The 21,366-nt window shown below is 43.1% G+C and overlaps 1 long non-coding RNA gene across 1 annotated transcript in view; it reads left to right on the forward strand.

Annotated features, from left to right (window-relative positions):
- Window positions 1-476: 476 nt before the first annotated feature.
- LOC139756968 (uncharacterized) overlaps window positions 477-21,366 on the forward strand; it is a 50,511-nt gene continuing 29,621 nt past the window's right edge. The window contains exons 1-2 of the long non-coding RNA XR_011714469.1: window positions 477-924; window positions 1,481-1,613. This is a non-coding gene — a long non-coding RNA (uncharacterized lncRNA). The remainder of the gene's footprint in view (window positions 925-1,480; window positions 1,614-21,366) is intronic.

Here is a 21,366-nt window from a genome sequence, read left to right on the forward strand (position 1 = left end):
CAAGAAGACAGACAGATTAAGATCACTCGTAAAAACTGTTAAATATAATAATCATATAAACAGAACATAAAAATATACATAAAGATAATGACAAAGTAAGTTAGCAAATCCACATATGATTAAGTACATGTGGTCTAGTATGTGAAGTTATGATTGTAATGCTTAAATCTGAAAGAAAAATGTCATAGTTGTTTGTCTTACATTTTGTGTTAAAAGTTACCTAATATATGTAATTTGTTCATATACAGTTAAAGTCATGTGTACCTTTCCTTGTCCTTTGGTAAAACATGAAAAAATCTTCTGAGTTCTCTTCTTCTGTTGTTTGCAATTTGCTCACTGGTGTCCTCTTCCGCTCACCTTGACGTCTTTTTTAAATCTCACGTTAAAGTTTGCGTAAACAGACGACAATCGCAAGGGTAATTAGCACCATCTGTTGACCCCACGCGGAATCAAAGCAACCAGAACTCATGCGCGTCTCATCCAGCTTTCATGTCTTTCAAAGGAGAATGGACGGACAGGCAAACAGGTTCACCTTTCTATAGTACAAGTTATCCTTTTGAGCCTTCGTAATCCCATCACTTCTACCAATTTTTGATTGAATTCGATGACGTAGGTCAACAGAGTGTATTGAAGAAATGAAAGAGCCGTGACTGAATGAGGTACTGAGGTTAATACATCATTTACGTATGAGAATCACCAGTCACTAAACTGCTTGACAGACCAGTCTGGTATGGAGGTTAGGCTGAACAATAACACCATAGTTTGTTGATGTTGCCAGAGGGACCGGTCTGATTTGAGGCAAGAACACTGGAGAACTGGTCAAGGCAGGGTTACTGTGTCGTCATCAGCGGCCTGGCTGGACATCACCTCTCTGATGCAGCTGGAACTTTTCCCCAACATTGTACACCAAGCGATCAAACACATGTGAGTGCTGAGGTTACGCACCGAATGTAGTAGTGTTTATTGAAGTGGTTGATGTGGTAAATGTATCTTTATCGCTTTATGTCACATGTACTGTAGTCTAAGCAGCGTTTGTTTTCCTATATTCTAAGTGTAGCAGTAAGTCCAATTTATGAATTGTGGCAATAGCTGTAATTCATGATGTAAAACCTACTACAATATATGCCGAAGAACACATGGTTTTACAAACCCCTGTACAGTGTATGTTGTACTGAATACAGATATTTTACATATACTGAATACAGATATTTCACGTAATATAGTAATTATATAATTGCCATAATGTTGTGTACTTGATGCAACACTTAGATGTTTGAGGATCAAGTGAATCAGTTTCCGTAGCCCAGATTGAAGGGTTCGATGCAATACCTAGCCACTGTCAAGTTAGCTAGGGAGAAGCAAGTGGTGTTTGATTCTCCACTCTGTAAAGCTTGATCTTATTTTCAATGAAGATCTTGATTAACTGATGGCTTACTTGGCGGTCATCACAGAACTAATTTCAAATCTCCTTTTTTTTCAGAATTGTGTTGAGGATTCACGTAATATATTGATCATAAGTGTGCCCAGTGGCATTTTCGTATGGAATGATGCGTTCGTCGTCACGGTATCATGTACGGAGGGTGTGAGGTGAGGTGTTGCCAGTCAATTACAATGTAAGTAGCAAAGTTGCCATTTCTCACACGTTGATTTTATTTGCAAATGATCTTTTTTACTGTTTTTTTTTCTGAGGTTTTGAATATTATTACAGGTAGTTCACTTTCCGGAGTAAGAGTTAAAACATCTTCATTTCAGTCAGTGCATAATTAACGATCTGATAATAGTTTTGGTGGGTACTAAGATAACAAATACAGAGAAGTGAAAGGTCGTTTCTCTTCACCTGACGTAGGTGATGGGTGGGTCTGTGGTGGTGGAGCCGTCTGCACAGTTTGTCGTACTTGCGACCGGCGCCTCTTGAACTATACGTTCATATTCAGGACCTGTCATCCAAAATGTTTGGTTTACTTTTAATACAAAACGGTCATGATCTTTTTGCTTCCTATTGTTACTGCTGTAGTGTGGTTATCACACAAGCTTGATCCATTCAACTCCACTTTATTCATAGGCTTCACACATGACGATAGGGGAGTTAGAACTCTATAGCTATATATAGATATTACATGTTAGATCATATGTTAGATGAATATCTGTAGTGTGACACAGTGAGCATATCAAGTCTGTCGATCTTTTTCTCTTTTCGAAGTGCCCTACTGTTTTAGCTGTTAGGCTTCGAGATTCTTAATAGTAAAATACAGTAGGATATGACAAGCATTATTGTAATGCTAAGAATGGAGGAGGATTTCTCTATTGATCCTTTACGATATATGGTCAGGATGTCTGTGCTTCTCTGACTTTCTTACTGATCCTAACAACTCGTACCTTACCAGTGGCAATTGCGAATCTGTTCCTCAAAATATTTAGATTTTTCCTAAGCTTGTGTAGAAATATTTGGCCAATTACCATTGATGGTTATGTATAATGTTGGGTCGTGTGTTTCTCAGCGCCCGTTGCTCGGTGCCAAGGTATTGTTAGACTTGAGTCAGGGCTTACACTCTGACGATGTGTAACGATAAACACAGTTCGGTCATTTGTCACTAATTGGACACTGTTTGTTGTTGGACTGGCCCGGTCCTAACAACATGACAGCGTCTGGTGATGGCAGGGAGGAGTACTGTCTCGCTCAATGATGATATTGTATAATACTTAACTGATAGATTCGTCCCGGAGTCTTGTCGTTATAATGCTAAGCAACGTGTGATTATATCGTCCTGTATGAACGATACTCGTTTAATGTAGACAGTGGTGCTACATAAGAAGGTACTGTGTAATGTGTAACGTAGCCAGTGCTGTCACATAAGAAGGTACTGTGTCATGTGTAACGTAGCCAGGGGTGCCACATAAGAAGGTACTGTGTAATGTGTAACATGCAAATGACCATAATTTTAGTGGTTAGTTTTATCTCCAATTCCAGGACAATATGTGGTGTGAGGTGGTTTGATCGAGTAAGTAACTCAAGGGTAAGAGAGATGTGTGGTAATAAAAGAGTGTGGTTGAGAGAGCAGAAAAGGGTGTTCTGAAATACTTTGGTCACATGGAGAGAATGAGTGAGGAAAGATTGACAAAGAGGATATATGTGTCAGAGGTACAGGGAACGAGAGAAGTGGGAGACCAAATTGGAGGTGGAAAGATGGAGTGAAAAAGACTTTGAGTGATCGGGACCTCAACATGCAGGAGGGTGAAAGGCGTGCAAGGAACGATGTGGTATACCGGGGTCGACGTGCTGTCAATGGATTGAACCAGGGCATGTGGAGCGTCTGGGGTAAACCATGGAAAGTTTTGTGGGGCCTGGATGTGGAAAGGGAGCTTTGGTTTCGGTGCGTTATACATGACAGCTAGAGACTGAGTGCGAACAAATGTGGCCTTTGTTATCTTTTCCTGGCGCTACCTCGCGCGCATGCGGGGGGACGGGGTTGTCATTTCATGTGCGGCGAGGTGGCGACGCGAATGAATGAAGGCAGCAAGTATGAATTATGTACATGTGTATGTATGTATAAGTCTGTGTATGTATATATATGTGCACGTTGAAATGTATAGGTATGTATATGTGCGTGTGTGGACGTGTATGTATATACATGTGTATATGGGTGGGTTGGGATATTCTTTCGTCTGTTTCCTTGCACAACCTCGCTAGCGCGGGAGACAGCGACAAAGTGTGTGTGTGTGTGTGTGTGTGTGTGTGTGTGTGTCAGTACACCCGACACTCACTTCGTACTTTACACGTACATTATTTTTGTATCTGCATTATATGACATGTACACTTATCTTTGTTTGTCAACACCCATAATCAGTGAGTACCGAAAGCTATAATTGGATGGTGAGAAGTGTGTGGTCTTAAAGATATATACACAACATCTAAAGAATGTGTTCAAGATGTTTCTATTGATGGATATATTATGATGTTATTGGCCTTGATGATGCTGGCTGTCCCGTTCTTAAATGATCCTGACGGTCGATAGACCTAGAGCACAAATTACCAACCAACAACAGAGGTTGTATATAATAACCATAGAGTTGTACTGTGTATCTGTTGTGAAGTTGTGGTCGCGTTAAGTACTGCCCTCAGTCATGCGGTACTGTAGACAGTAGACACAACACGAATCATGCATCGTGTAGTTCTTTCTTTTTTTCCTTTCGTACTGTTCGCCATTTCCCGCATTAGCGAGGTAGCGCTAAGAACAGAGGACTGGGCCTTTGAGGGAATATCCTCACCTGGCCCCCTAACTGTAGTACTGCTACAAATATTGATCATTATATGTGGTTTGCTAGGCGGCTCACCTTATGACTGAGAGTAAAATGTGTCGTAGCAGCATAATGTGCCTACCAGAGAACTGAAAGTTTTTCCCTGATTTATGTTTGTTAACATTATAACGTGTCCTTTTGTGTTAGTAAATGGCACAGATTATGACCCCTAGCTGCCCAGAATGACGCAAATGAAAGGTTGACTTAAGGGAAATGTTGCAACGACGAGGCAGATGCGCCCATCTGGTGTTGCTGGTAGTCAGTGTAGGTACCATGAGGTAGTGTTGCGCCTGGTGTTGCTGGTAGTGAGTGTAGGTACCATGAGGTAGTGTAGCGTCTGGTGTTGCTGATAGAGTGTAGGTACCATGAGGTAGTGTTGCGCCTGGTGTTGCTGGTAGCGAGTGTAGGTACCATGAGGTAGTGTTGCGCCTGGAGTTGCTGGTAGTGAGTGTAGGTACCATGAGGTAGTGTTGCACCTGGTGTTGCTGGTAGTGAGTGTAGGTACCATGAGGTAGTGTTGCGCCTGGTGTTGCTGGTAGAGTGTAGGTACCATGAGGTAGTGTTGCGCCTGGTGTTGCTGGTAGTGATTGTAGGTACCATGAGGTAGTGTTGCACCTGGTGTTGCTGGTAGTCAGTGTAGGTACCATGAGGTAGTGTTGCGCCTGATGTTGCTGGTAGTGAGTGTAGGTACCATGAGGTAGTGTAGCGCCTGATGTTGCTGGTAGTGAGTGTAGGTACCATGAGGTAGTGTAGCGCCTGGTGTTGCTGGTAGTGAGTGTAGGTACCATGAGGTAGTGTTGCGCCTGATGTTGCTGGTAGTGAGTGTAGGTACCATGAGGTAGTGTTGCGCCCGGTGTTGCTGGTAGTGAGTGTAGGTACCATGAGGTAGTGTTGCACCTGGTGTTGCTGATAGTGAGTGTAGGTACCATGAGGTAGTGTTGCACCTGGTGTTGCTGATAGTAAGTGTGCAGGTGTCGTGATCAGTGTATCCCTGAAGGTGATGATAGCAACACAGTAGGTTGAGTGTGAGTCACATTTCGATGTTTATGATGGTAAGGTAGATGAGGTGGTGGCCTTATGGAGGAGTTGGTAGCGATGACTCGAGACACCAACACTTGTAAGGTGAGGGTGTGAGGGTAGCACTTCCCGGTGGGTCGTGTGTGTGGTAGAAGACTCCGTTCGATGGATCTACAAGAAAAAATCTAGGGGTTTTGGTCTCTCATTTTTGGCTCGATGGGAATGTTGTTGATAAGGCTTGGGGGTGTGTGATCAATGCCGTTGTGTGTAAATATCTCTCATTCATTATGAAACAATTGTCCTAACTCCCACAGGAGGGCAATACATAACCCTTCTCCACAGCCCCCATATATCACTTTATGCAAATATTCTTCAGTAGATGCACCTTGAGTGTTGAGTCAGATTGCCGGGGGGAATTCATTATCAGTGTTATGACTTAACAACCTCGTTGGTGTAGTTTAGTGAAGATCGTTAAAGAGGGAGATGACTGGATGCAACTTCTTTCACAGTCGAAGATTCCCTTGGACGCTTTTTGTCTTTCATTCGTTATGGAACCTGTGTCAGATATGTAATGGTAGGTATGCCCATTGCAAGCCAAGGGGCTTCGTCTGATTGTATGGTATACCGTAATTTCCTATGTGGGTGCAGAAGATGAATAATGTCCTTAAGGTGAGATTTGAGTTGGTGCTTTACGAATGAAACGAAGAGTAGAGTACTGGAAGGCCGAGGGCAGGGCCGAAGCAAGAGGTAGAATGTTAAGTGGAGAGTAGATGCATCTAAGTGTTTCCATTCAGTGTGTGCCAGATGGAGGAAGGCCGTGTGTAATGGGAGTGAGCTGACGCATATGTGATGTGGATGCTTTTTGGGGGGTGAGAGCGTGATGATATATGAATTATCAACTTTATAAGACCAGGTGTGTTGAATGCAGGTGAGAATAAGGTGTGACACAGTAGTGATGTATGCAAATCTTTCCAACGATTTTCTTTATCTATGAAATGCATCAAAAGATTTAGAAAAGAACACCCCTCCAACCTCACACACACAGTGCATCCAAAATGGTGCCTCTATTTACGTCCTATATTGTTCATCACATGTAGGATAAAAAAAAAAATTCATGAGTCTGTTTATCACAAATTTTTTGCTGTATTAGTTTCCAGAGTTACCATCATAATCCTAAAAGCCTCTTACGTCACTTTACATTGCCATCAAGCTATTTTCAGATACCGCCCCCTGCGTAACATATTCCAGGGTTCCATTTCAGCATAAAGCCTTTAACTCAAGTTCATGGCTCGCTCGCCTTTCAGGCTGCAAATCATCATTGCACCGTTAACCCACTTTGGATATTCACTCATCACACTATATCATCTCAGAGGTTCTCGTTGACACCAGGATGAAAATTTGTCTCCATGCTTATGACTGAGGATTGTGAAAGAGCCAAGGATGAGATCGTAACTTAAACATATAATCACCTGGGAAAGCCCGGCATGTTAGTAACACATTGGATAAAGCTAAGGAAGGCCCGGCGTGTTAGTGACACATTGGATAAAGCTAAGGAAGGCCCGGCATGTTAGTGACACATTGGATAAAGCTAATCATTAATGACGTTATGGGATAGAGCGTTGGTATAGCGTGTAGAGGAAGGCAGAATGTTGGTTATTTGGTGGGGGAAGATAAGGGTAAGGCTGGTGGACAAGAACTGTAGGCTGGCATTTCAGAGGGGGTGTGTACACGGGCTCCCAAGGCATAAAAGATGCGCAAGGAATTGTAACAAGTGGGGACAGTCATGGCTGAAAGGAATGTACATTATGATGTGATAGAGTAGCAAAGGTCGCAGTATTATGTAGGAGGAATGTTGGGAAAACAGGGTAATAAGGAGAGCTGTCTGGACATGAGAGATATGAGAGCAGGAGCGCGATGAGAGCTAGTTATCTGGGAAAACAGGGCAAAGCTCTCAGGGAAGTAAGGCACCTTGAAGGAGAGCCATCAAGAGATGCAATACAATAACCGTAAGTAAGTTGGTAGAGCATAAGATATACTGGGATGAAATACCTAGGGACATACATTATGTAGCGTGAGGCAGGTTGACGTAAGGAGAAGTTATGTTGTTAGAGAGAAGTGTAGTACAGAACCGATCTTGAGTGAGAGTACCGTCCACGGTGTGCCGCAGTGGCAGGGGCGCATGGAAAAAATAGGGGAGTATAGAGAGAGCGAGGGAGAGGAAGGAAACCGAGGACGAAACAGATAAAGAGAATGCAAACGAAGCTTTTTAGATGTAGATGCCAACTGTATCAGATGTACCTGATTACTGATCACAGTGAACATTTATTTCATATTTCTGAATTGTATCACTTATTCTCTAAAGTACAGAAGGAAAATGATATACAAAGCTTCCTTCACTTTTTATCCGACCGGACCCATGTACAGAGTTATGCGTTACTGAAGACTCGCTCTGCATCAGGAAATTATAAAACCAGACCATGTTTTCTTGGCAACTTGTATATTTTCATCTTGTGAGCAAATTTACAGAGTTACTGACAACATCACAGTTTCAATATTGTAATGGGTGCCCTTTCTTCAGTCCTACATAAACACAATCACAATGAAACACAACACAGTGTCAGGCGCCTGGAGTTCCTTTTTCCTATTTACAATAAACAGTTTATACATTATATCGCCTTGAAACGAACATCATAAAAAAAAACTTGTAAACTATAACGAACATTAAAAAGAACTAAAAGAGGGAAATACTTTTTATTGACATGAGAGACATGGCAGCTTCACCCGGGCGTGTGTCTATCTGGACCTGACGTGTTAGTCTAGGTGTGTGAGTGACACAGGCTATAGGTCTAGCTGTCTCGCTGAGCTTCCATTTATCCACAGGCTATTTGTATGGCAATCGAGGATGCATTGTAAGAACGAAAGACCATATGAGGTATAAATGAGTCCGTTTTCTAAAACTGAGTATCGGAAATGAGCAGATTTGTGTGGCAGATTTGTGGCATGTGTGCAGAGGGTGTTTGAGAAAGACACCAGATATCCCACATGTGAGTGTGGAGAGCAGTAGGTGCGTGTGTGTGCTGGGAGCAGCAGCTGATTCCTGGGCTAGGGTTCAAGTGAGTTTGATTTGGGACAGGTGTGTAAGTGTGGAGAACGGTAGGTGTTTGCGGCATGACTATGGTAATTGTGTGCCTGTATGAGCGGTAAATGACAACTATGCAATATGCGCGATATGTGTATGCGACATATGTATGTGGAATGGCTGATTGTGTAGAATGTGCCTAGTATGGACGAATTGATGGCTATATGTATGTAATGCTGGGGGTGTGAGGTTGGTAAAATGTGAACATAAAGGGTTGCAGATGAATAATGGAACCACGGAGAGTTACGTGTGTGGCTTTGAGCGTGAAGAGTGACAAGCAAGTTCTAAGTCCACGGTGAATGAAGAAAGTCAATGAGTTCTTGTGAGTGGCAGGTGTGTGAAGTATCATTGTGAAGACTGACTGACAGCCGTGCAGCGATAATTGCCACAGTTAACAGATATGAGAACAGTGACAGGTGTGGAATCACTGTCCATGACAATGAAAGACAGTTTCCAAGGAACATATGTCGTATTATTCTACAAGCTTTTGATATGTTTGGGCAAACATAACAGAGATGGTATCATCAACCCGACTTCCCATTAGGTTTGATTTCAGATGAAATGCAAACCAAATGCATTATCATTTCCTTTGTTCCTTTTCCTCTCTCTCCAGGAAAAGTGTCAGAGAAAACAAGAGACCTGTTTCTAAAGTTTCCTCAGACAAATCTTTTAAGATTTACCAGGACAGCCGCGGTTCTCCCCACCTGTGCCAGTCATTAGATAGTGTAGTGCATTGGTGTGCGGGCGCTGGGGGAAGAAGGACGAGGAGGATATGGTGCTGGGGTGTGTGGGTGATGTGGTGGTAGGACGAGGAAGAAATGGTTCTGGGGTGGAGGAAGACGGAAGGGGTTTTCTCAGGGTAGGTATAGGGTTTTGGAAGGGTAGAAAGGTTGTACTGGAGCTAAGGAAGATGGTGGGAGGATGGGAAGGGAAATAAATTGGTTGACACAAATAGTTGTTGAGATAGAGAGGCGAAGGGTTAAAAAAGAAAGATCCAGGTGAAGGGACGGTGGACCTATATACAGACATGGGGAACTCGGTGTGAGGAAGAAATGTTGTGATGGAGGGGAAGGATGGATGAAACAAGAGGTACAAGATGGATAGTAGGCCGGGTTAGAAAAGACAGTCTGCTTCAACGCAGGAAATTAATAAAGAAGAATAGAGAACCAAAATGCATTTAGGTAAGGAGTTCGGGGGAATCCAAGCGATCACAAGACACAACGTCGGATATCTTAGAGTCATAAACAACATTATGGTCGTCGAGTTATGGCTACGAATTTAGGAACACAAGGAACCTGTGCTCAAAACCACAAATAAAGAAAATGGAGGTGATAATCAAGTCACAGAAAGAGCAGCTCTGAGTTCACTGAGTCAGAAGAGACACGTATCATTCCAATACAAATCACAGGTTCAGCTAGATTTTTCCTGTGACAGTTTTCTCACGCTGAAAATAAAAATTCTATAACTACCTCACGAGCAGCTAGTCTTCATAAAACCTCGACAAACAGCCATGGAAAGTCAAGTAGACAAGAAACAAAGAATTGATATAGCACGAAAAGGCCATCACTCCTTCAGTGTTTCCACAGGTATGCTCAGTACAGCATACATTCCTCTGGGATTTAGAGAAGCAAGAGAAACTATAATGTCAAAACAAGGAGAAACATCCGACACAAGGACCTATTTCTCTCTTTCAAGTCATCAGGAACGTATTGAAATGTAAGATCTGCCTTAGGATTAGGAAAGTGAATTGATAATAATCCTTAACACCACAGTCAGTATGGTTTTACGGGGGGATCAAATCATACATCTGTTCCTTATTGATCGCTGCAGAAACGATATCAAGGACCAGAGTCCTAGGAATATGCTGCAAAGACATGAGCATTTGTGCATTATTGATCGCTGCAGAAACAATATCAAGGGCCAGAGTCCTAGGAATATGCTGCAAAGACATCAGCATTTGTGCATTATTGATCGCTGCAGAAACAATATCAAGGGCCAGAGTCCTAGGAATATGCTGCAAAGTTTCACAAAAGGATATGAACAAAGTCTTCGACAAAGTATGTACAAGTGTCTTCTAACATTGATTTCTACCATCCTACCGCCGCAGTAACCATAAACACAACAATATTTCCTAAACAAATTTCTTCTAAGGGTCCTCCTACACGTTAGCTTCCTGACCTCCATCTGAGACTCTTAACTTACAGAGCAGACGTAGTCCCTCTCCAGTGTAGAACTCAACAATTACGAGAAAGATTAGAGAATAACAGTAAGTTTTCACGAGTGATTTTAAAGAGAGTGGAAACTTTACGACACTGTAGACGAGAATGATTCGGATACAGCACCACAGCAGGTAGTAAATACCATCCCAGACACCAACGTTACAAGACTCAATAGTAAACAATATTGACAGGAGAGCTACACAAGGTACAACAGACTTGACCAGCTTATACAAAATCTGGCACCTCCCAGTAAGCCAAGAATACACATGGTTAAAAAGACTATGATCGTTCTGCTCTCAAAGTACTTGCCAGTTCCTAATTAGCGTGCTTCTAATCACGTACGCTGAGTCTAAAGACGTTACAAAATTAACCAAAACGATTCTACATCGCTAAAATCAATAGCCAGATATATACTTCTAGAAATTAATGTTTATGACATAAACCCGGTTGGTACACACATAGGGAAAGCAGCAGGAAACATATGGTAAAAAACACCACGATGGCGAAGATACAAAACGCAGACATTCAAGATACCGAGAACAGCACAAACATGGAACACGGATCCAACGAGTCTCAAAGCCCTGAGCGAAGTAACAGTCATCCAGTGATGCACACGATGAAGAGCTCTTAGCCCAGATCAGCACAAGTTTTTTCCCTGAACCAAGACACACAACGTTGCTGCCACACACACACACTGCTCGCTTGCCGGGGTATGTAAACAAGACACTATAAATACATATCCAACAAATAATTCAAATCACACTAGTAAACCTGCACCATAAATATCTAGTTCACCTTTTCTTCTCTAGCTACTTCATGTTTCTTTTGAAAAACATTGTCAGGGTGGAGCACAGGTGCAGGAGAATGGAGAGAAGATGAGGCGTAGTGTATGTGATGGACGGATAACAAGACGAGGTTATCTGCCGTAGGATAGTAGTGTCCGAAGATCAAATTCTCATTTGTGGGTGACGAGATAGTAATAGCAGACAGCGGTTCCCATCCACCACTCACGCCGCCACAAGGAGAAGAATAAGAGGGAACACCTGGTAGCATGGAGTGGGTATACCGCCAGGTAGATTTTATAGGAAAGTGCGAATGGGAGAAGTTCCCAACTGCAACTACAGTGTACGTCTCAGGTAAGGAGACTCAAATCTGATATGATGAAAAAGGAAAAAAAGTTGAGGAGGAAGGTGCTAGAGGAGGGAAGGTCTCCTAAAAGATGGAGAGGTGTGATGCAGGAGGAGGAGGAGGAAGGGGACAAGGGAGTGGGGACGGAGGAGGAAGTATAGGGTTGTTGGAGGTGGAGGAGCAGGGGCGCAGAGAGAAAAGGAGCTGGGCAGGACGAGGAAAAGGACAACGACTGAAAAAAGGAGCTAGAGGAGGAGAAAACTAGATGAGGAAGGGTAATGCTGGAAGGGGAAGAGGAGGAGAGGTTAGGGGAGGGGGCATAAAGGCGTATTGGATAAGAGGGAAGGGAGCTGAGGGAGGAGGTGGATGCCATAGAAAGAGGAAGGCTTCTGGAGGAGGGAAGAGGTGCTGGAGGAAATATAGGGAGCTGAATAAGAAGGAAGGTTGCTGGAGGATGAGGAGGAGAAAGGGTACTGGATGAGGAAGAGGGATAATGGAGGAGGAAGAGAAGTACCGGAACAGAAGGAGGGATGCCAGGGAAAAAGAGGAAGAGCACTGGAGGAGTAGGTGAGCGGGGGGTATAGGGGAGGGGCAGAAAACAGAGGACCTGATATTTATGACGAGGTTGCCATCTCGAGCATAGTATTAGGATCCTACTTTTCTATGAAGTGTTTATAGAGACGGGATAACACAGCCGAAGTCTCCTACCTGCCCAACACTCCTTCCGGCACATCAGCTGGCAGGAAAACAACAATCATAACCGTGTAATATGGTGAGATCATACTGACACGGAAGTTATATAGAGATGTGTGATACTCTTTGGGGAGGATGGATATTGCGGGCTGAAATATGAAAAGAAAAAAGGTAGCATATCTGCATACCAAAGGCATTCTTGAACAAGGTTTATTCATTGTTCATGAATATCATTAATGTATTTTCCAACCATGATTCTATTGTATTGATAATCTTCCAATGACAATGTTGAGCTTAAGTGTACTTAACTATTAATGTCTGTATCTGTATCTAACACGTAGAGAAATTGTCCTGAGTTGTGGTGTTGAAATTGTCCTCTGAAAACTTGTTAGATCACATTGGAGTGAGCACACATGTAGAAGGAACTGATATTAGAACTCAAAGTCTTTCTTCGTACGGTTTATTTTCAAGCAAAAGAAGTAGTTTTTTCTGTCTTCTCTGTATTCTTTCCAATGTTTCGACGTCTTTTATAAAGTTACGTGACCCGAACCGATCAGTGTACTTCAATTGAGAATTAACGTGAGTGTCGCAAAGTGTGAGTAGGAAGTCTGTCATTCACTTTATAGCATAAACTTCTCGTTACGAGATCTTGCTTCTGTTTCTCATCTGTAGCCTGGCTATGTTTTTTGCTTTTTTATGCATTTTACATCATTACTGATTACCACTGACTTCTTTTATTTTTCACTTCTAAAATGGTTTATCAAAAATTTTGGAACAGATGTGAATATTTGTTTCACCATAAATGCATTACTTTTTACTTGCCAACATTGAAGTTCACATGTCCTGTTTCTAATTCCTAAATCAGTAAGTTTGAATTTCGTTGAATCATTGAACAGAATTCCTTTCTCCGGACTTTCACCCCCTAATTTCGTGTTATCGGATAATCCCAAAAATAATTTAGCGAGTCTTGCATCCAGTTCAGCGACAAAGATAACAGAAGACATAGGGGGCCTTGTGGCGCCAAGTCCCTCAAACCAAGTTAGTGGGAAGCTTCCCTCTTTAATACTAATCCTTTCCTACCTGTATGTTAGTCCTGTGTCCTCTTGTAGTCTCGATATCGCATGCTGTGTGATGTTATCGAACCATCATTTATATTGTACTATACCTCAAGATTTTTGGAAGCCTTAGCATTGAGCATATAAGGATATTTTTGATTACCTCTCGTACATATGAACATAGAAATGTTACATTTTGAGACAAAACTCACGGAGGTTTTCAGATAAACTTCTAATCTTCTAAGAATTGTAAAATCTTACACCTGATCGTTGTTTCTGACACTTCACGTAAAACCCAAGTAAGAGTTTCATACTGTGAGGAGCGATTTCTATTTACTTTTTCTTCGGAAAATGATGTTACATTTGCGAGCTTCCAGTCATTCAACACTCCTCCTTCTTATGGCTCGTTGCTTAATTTTTTCGGTGGAGGGGAGCTCTAGAAAGGGGAGGAACAGAGTCGCTGTATGAGGTGAAGGGAAGCTGAGAAAGAGAGGGATTAAGGGGGGGTTGCTGCGAGAGAACTAATTCTCGGGGAAGCAGACAGTACTGTGGCGGAGGAAGGGTCACTGACTGAAGAATTTGCTGTACGTGTGAGGGATAGACGCAGAGGCAGAGGAAGATGCTGACATAGTGCAGGGGGAGCTAAAGGGGAGAAATAAAAACGAAAGAGGGAGCACAGACAAGAGTAAGAATCACTGGAGTGGATCAGCGAGCATGAAAGCATAGAGTGAGACACTAAGATGGATGAGAGGCACCAGTATTGAGGAGAGAAAGTGAGGCTGTACAGCAGGTGGTGAGGCAGAGGGGTGAGGTGGGGGTGAGGAGCTGACGTGCAGTGTGTTAAGCGGTGCTGGGACGAAGAAATGAGCATTTGGAGGAAGATGGGAGACTGGGTTAATAGAGAGTTAAGGGATGGTGGATGAGGCTAAGGAGTAGCAAAGATAGAGGAAGAGACAAGACATAGATTCCTGGGTTATAGGTTAGGTGCTGTAGTGATGGATGGGTACAGGGGATGGAGGGTCATGCTCTTGTAGTGGACCTACTGGGCATAGAGGAGAAGAGGTAAGGGGTGTGGGAGAGTGGGATGGGGAATGACTCCAGATGGAGGAAAAGGGGGATGACGGGATGGAAGAAGGACGCCTAGATCCAGGAGAGATCCTGGAGCGAGAATGGAGGACAGAGCACAATAATCATCACCATCAGAGAGGCAATAGAGCTCAGGTTTTAGTTTTCCAACTTCTGCGTCTGTGGCCATGACGTTGGTAAATTGGATTAGAAGTAAGCCGCTCGGCTCAGATTTGAAGGCTTGTAGCGTACAGCCAACTATGGACCTTGTGCCACATGTTCACTAGAGTCAAACATCTACAGTTCCATGACTTAATCACCTCCATGTTCTCCAACAACACCGGCCGACAGTGGACTGCCAGAAATGCCACTGCCATTATAAGATAAAGCAATACATTTCCAGTTAGTCTGCGTTTACATTTATTGCTTAGCGACGAACTAAATTCCAAAATAAACACATCAATACATATATGCACAAGGAGTGTGTATATATATATATATAATATATATATATATATATATATATATATATATATATATATATATATATATATATATATATATTTTCATACTATTCGCCATTTCCCGCGCCAGCGAGGTAGAGTTAAGAACAGAGGAATGGGCCTTTGAGGAAATATCCTCACCTGGCCCCCTTCTCTGTTCTTTCTTTTGAAAAAAAAAAATGAGACGGGAGGATTTCCAGCCCCACGCTCCCTTCCCTTTTAGTATCCTTCTAAGACACGCAGGGAATACGTGGGAAGTATTCTTTCTCCCCTATCCCTAGGGATATATATATCCCTGGGGATAGGGGAGAAAGAATACTTCCCACGCATTCCTCATGTGTCGTAGAAGGCGACTAAAGGGGACTGGAGTAGGGGGCTAGAAACCCTCCCCTCTCGTTTTTTTTTTTTTTTAATTTTCCAAAAGAAGGAACAGAGAAGGGAGCCAAGTGAAGATATTCCCTCAAAGGCCCAGTCCTCTATTCTTAACGCTACCTTGCTAATGCGGGAAATGGCGAATAGTATGAAAGAACAGACAGTTATATATTGCATATGAACGGGCAGTTTCATATAACATACAAATCTCCAACAGCCAGGATAGAACCCGGGACCCCTGTGTGGCAGGCGGGGGCTTTACAGTTAGGCTACGGTCATCCCTATAGGGAAATGGCTATTTGATTACTAAGTAATCGAATACTCTCCGTCTCACGTTGGTGAGAAACGGGGTCTAGACCGGTCAAATCCAATCAGGCTCACACAACCAGCAGGTAGTATTTTACAGAACCTAACTGTACAACACTGAGGTATATGAATGCGAACATATTCAGGAGAGCAGAAGGCGAAACAAAGGAAAAATGTGGTAAGTTGGAAGACAGACCTTGAGTTAGATAATACACAAGTTTGGGGATTCATGGTTATCGAGGCGCGCAACAAGTGCGTTGATGTTGGAAAATGCAGAGACATCACCTTGAACCGGAGTTTTGAATGGAAGTTATAGTTGGATATGAAGAAGGAGTTATTGATGACATTATTAAACAATTGGGTCTCGGAGAGAAGTAAGATACTAAGAGAAGTATTAGACAGATGGTGTTCAAACGGAAGAGAAGTTACGAGAGAGATCACTAATTCTGGTATAGTGAATAGAGGAAGAGGCAGGTCTCACAGAGTGGGGAAAGGTCGTGGGAGGGGCCAGGACTACTACAGTCTGAACCCTTCGTCTCATTAGCCAGCCGGCCAAAGAGCCAGTCAGCTGATTAACCAGCCAGCCAGCCGGCCAAAGAGCCAGTCAGCTGGGTAACCAGCCAGCCAACCAGCCGGCCAAAGAGCCAGTCAGCTGGGTAACCAGCCAGCCAGCCAACCGGCCAAAGAGCCAGTCAGCTGAGTAACCAGCCAGCCAGCCGGCCAAAGAGCCAGTCAGCTGGGTAACCAGCCAGCCAACCAGCCGGCCAAAGAGCCAGTCAGCTGGGTAACCAGCCAGCCAACCGGCCAAAGAGCCAGTCAGCTGAGTAACCAGCCAGCCAACCGGCCAAAGAGCCAGTCAGCTGGGTAACCAGCCAGCCAGCCAGCCGGCCAGGTCTCTCGCTGTCTCCCGGTGTCCTCTTGTCTCTGTTGTTATCTATGCCATCTCGTCTCCCCATCCCAAACTACGCCACTTCCAACTACCCTTAACCAAAGAGCCAGTCAGCTGGGTAACCAGCCAGCCAGCCGGCCAAAGAGCCAGTCAGCTGTGTAACCAGCCGGCCAACCGGGCTAGTTAACTAAAGGCATCCTTCCGCCAACCATCCTATCCAACCTCCCAACGAGCCAGCAAGGCAACCGACCAGCCAAGAACCATCCAGCCGGCCTAGCTGGCCAGGGGACACTATTGATACAGAGACTAATGGTCCGGCTGCACCACCACTGAAGGAAGATATACGGGCAATAGGAGATGAAAACGCAATCTAAAGATGCGGCAACGCGGGATCCGCAGGGAATATGCGTTTCACGACCGGTTTAGATTAAGACAAGGATGAGAAATGAGGATCGTAGATCATAGGCCTGGCTCGCTAACTTTCTCAAGCAAAAGAGCGGTAAAAACCGAGCACAGAAGTGATTCTATACAAGACATGTGTATAAAGGTAGTGTGTGGTATAGATCAAACAGACTAGTGGTCATAGATCATACCGACAAAGGCAGATGTTGACTACAGGTACAGCAAAAGATACAGCATGAGACAGATGGTCAACAATGAAGATCTCGACTAATGTATCAAGTGAAATACATCTATGAAAATAATAATTTCGACACAAGCTTATCACCTGTCATTCCTATTTTAGGCACATATGAAAATGAAACCAGTTATGATTATCTTCTTTCTTATATTTGCACATTTACTGACAGTGATTTGCAGACCTTACAGTGCATTCATCCAAGTAACATTCTAATCGAAATTCCAATGTTACTATTATGAAATAGATGGCCACCGTAAAGGTCCTATCACCTCGACGATAGACACAGAAATTCTTAGTGTCCATAGTTATCATCCACTTCCTAACGCAGCAAACACGTTAGACGAGCCAACCTTCCACACAGGAAATGACACCTTGGCAGGTGTAACGCTCCGTTATCGAAAAACGCCATTCCATCCATGTCTGTCACGTCCACAATACCTCTCGTACTCAGCACGAGTACATATGTCTCATATAAGGGGAAGTCTTTTTATCCTTTTTCCTCTCGTAACGCTACCATCCACTGCGTATATCAGGAAGATTGATATGTTTGAATATCATCTAGTTTGCATCCTACAGCTCGTGTCCGCTTATGTGTTTTCTTATTGATGATAATGACACGAATTATACAGCAAAACTGCTTTGATGTTTAGAGGGATTTCCTCGGGTCTTCGCTCAGGGTAATAAGTGCTACGCTGTGGAAAAAGATTTATATGTTACGTGAAGTCTCTTGATGTTTTAGACTGCGACAAAGGACCGTTATTGACTCTCAGATTTGGCCATGTTCAAGCCTAAGACTATGCTTGTGTTACAGAGAAGACACAAACTTAAGAGTGATGAGGGCATTGCAAAATCCACAGGGTCAACATCATAGTAACATGATGACCTCTTATACTGTTCACTGCCTCGTCAACTTATAGAATTTGCGGATCAAAACCTTCACAAACTCAAGACCTGTGTTGCTCTCACCGTCATTAACCTTACAAGAATTTATCATATTACACAAACATCTTCAGTGAACACTACCAGGCAATATGTTCGAAGAAGCCATCTCGACCTTCCAACCCTCAAAGACAGGACCCTTGTGCCTTCTCATCCATATAAAAGATGACCCATCAGATGCATGTGATCGATGAAGTGCGTTGACGACTCCATCACTGGAGTCAGCAGTGATCATTACACACCCATGTACCCAACCCTCGAGAACGCTCTTCACAGCCTTCAGACCTGGACCGTCGCTAGCAGCGTCACCATCGACTGAACCATGACCATAGTAATGCTCTTCAGTATGCCCTTACAGTCACGTCCCCGGCCCCTTCTGTCTCATTTTGTCCCACTTCCCTGCAGGCTGTCCCAACCAGCAAGCTTCTCGTTGTCACTCTGGACGGCAGCTTAAGCTGGGAGTGGCAACACATCAGCATCATAGGTAACACATCAGAACCATGGGTATAGTCTTCAGCAATCGTCTCTACATTTTCCCTCGTCTCAGTCACTTCGATTTCTTTCGCATGATCACCCTCGGTTTTCTTACGCTATCAGTTAAAAGGAGCTAAACACACTGGTTCTCCAGCTCTCTTCAGCTATTACCTAGACCTCATCTGACAGTTCAGAAAACAGTTACTTCATAGTTCTCGCCACCATCACCTTCTACCGCCATAAGAGCCCTCGACCCCTAGTTGCAGTTCTGCACCACAAACACATCGAGTCCATCCGAACTCATCATTATCATTTCTAATTACCCGTTTTCCTACCAATAAAAACTTTGATAAGATAGGTGAATACACTTGTTGACATATCATTTCTCACTCTCATCCATGATTGTCCATTCCCTCAATCACTCACAGTTTTTCTTATATTCTGTTTTGCTGCCGTCTGTGTAGCGCCAGCCACACAAGTGTGCGGCCTCACCATAAACTGTATAAGCGACAGCGGTAACGGGGACACTAAAAGACCAAGTTGCAGCAGTGGGGAGTCGGGGATAGCTTGAAAAACTGTTGAGTGGAATTACATTTCCTTGTCAAGTTTTCTTTTTAACACAACAACTCAGTAGTGGGCCAATCAGGCCTCCTGTTGTCTGTTTTTTTTTCATATAAGCTCATGTAAAACCACATAAGTGTGTAGCCTCACCAACCACAAAAGTGTGTGGCTTCACCAATCACACTCTAGTTTGGTTGGTGAGGTCAGCCAAGCAGTTAATCCCTTACAGCCGCTGCCCGGAGTAATTGCCCCTCACATTAAAACCCTCATTAATAAACATCTGACGTCTGCAATCCTTCACATGCGGGGGGTTTTCATGTTTTTGGTGGAAACTAACGAGAGTTTAAACATCGACTTCCGTGAGCCACAGAAAATGAGAGAAACGTTGCTAACCAGGTCAGGAGGAACGTTTATAGTTCTTACCTCTCCTACGTCTGAGAGAAACGTTGATAGCCAGGTCAGGAGGAACGTTTATAGTTCTTACCTTTCCTACGTCTGAGAGAAAAGCAAGTTGAATGTAAGAAGGCAAGCGCACGTTTATCCCGGATTCTTGCATTTAAAAAGAAAGTCGTAGAGAAAGCTTTTCTTTAAATAACAGACTGCATAAAACGTTCATGGGCTAATAGAACGATTGAAGGAGCAGTTGTTCGCTTTCTGGTGGTTGTTATGAATGGCATATGGTCAAGTCTCTTCCAATCGAACAAGGTTGATATCATGGGAATGTAAGAGATCGAACAGAGAGACGACTTTCATACTGAGGGACATGGGTTACTTCCTCAAGAATGTGAGTCTTTGGTTCGACAATTGTGCTCACGTCACGGAGAAACTTGTCTTTAAGAATGCGGTATGCAGTCTTGTGGCCGTAGTAAAGGCGTATTATACGGTGTAAAAAAGAAAGAACAGATTGAGGTAGATGCACCTCAGTATTGTGTGTGTGGAAGTGACTTGTGAAAGGTGTTAAGAGTTTCTTTGTGGAATCAGAGCTTTGGTGAGAGTAAACAGCCATTTAAGTCATTAATATGAAAGAAATATGTGAGTACATCAAGGTTCTCAAAACTCATGATTCTATCAGTGATTTCTGCTTGAGGCGTCGTAATAGGACAGAAAGTGTTGGGGAAGTGGTCATAAGGGTCTGGTATATGAGTAGAGAGAGAGAATAGTTGATATTTTGCTCCGCATCGTACTTTAAAGTCTCCTCAATACAGAACCTTAGCTTGAGGTTGAAAATGTGTTAAGGCTTCGAGCAGGAATTCACTTGGCCGAAGAATTTCCTGAAGTATGCCGGGTTAGAAGAGCAGAAGAAGAAGAAACAGAAAAAAAAAAAAAGGGTAATTAGAAAGCAAATCTTAAGTTAAAAATGCAAGAGGCGCACTGGAGTTGGAGCCAGTAGACTCCCTGCTGGAGGTGAAGTCTTGAGAAAAAGTTACTGAAATTACTGATCTAGATAAAGGAATTATCAAAAACATCATAAGACAATGGAGACTCGTAGAAAGGACCATCTATATGGTCTTCAACAGAAGAAGGATTAACAGGAAGGCCACGACTGCTGACGTACTGCATATAAACAGTCATCGTTATAAAAGATGTGGATGGGGCTTTTACTCCTACTGCCTGTGTCCTTCCTCCATGTCCTCCCTGCCTCTGGCGACAGACGAGTGGGAGATCCTCAGACCTGGAAATACCGGAAACTAAGAGCTCATAAGCCTGCTGGACTCTACCTAGTTTGTTTTGCTTTTTGTTCATCTGTATGTTTATGTTCATTATTCTTTAATGTAATTATCTTTACTGATGTAGTCATTAGCAAAGAAATGTTTGGGAAGTTAGATGCATTCTTTGCGAGAATTCGTTTGCCGAGCGATAATAACGTGCTCTTAAGTAACAAATTCGTGTACAAAAATTCTAGCGAAAGTTTCCCTTTTTTATTCTCAAACTTTAAGCGGAGATGATTCATGTTTTATGAAGTATGTGAGGATGAGGTGTGATGTTCTATCCTAGCTGATGAGAGAGGAAGAATATCCTCTTTCGTCATAGTCCCCTGATGTGTCATGGCTAACCTCTTTATATATCCTT

The sequence above is a fragment of the Panulirus ornatus genome, chromosome 24 (genome assembly GCF_036320965.1).
Source record: "Panulirus ornatus isolate Po-2019 chromosome 24, ASM3632096v1, whole genome shotgun sequence".
NCBI classification, from domain to species: domain Eukaryota; kingdom Metazoa; phylum Arthropoda; class Malacostraca; order Decapoda; family Palinuridae; genus Panulirus; species Panulirus ornatus.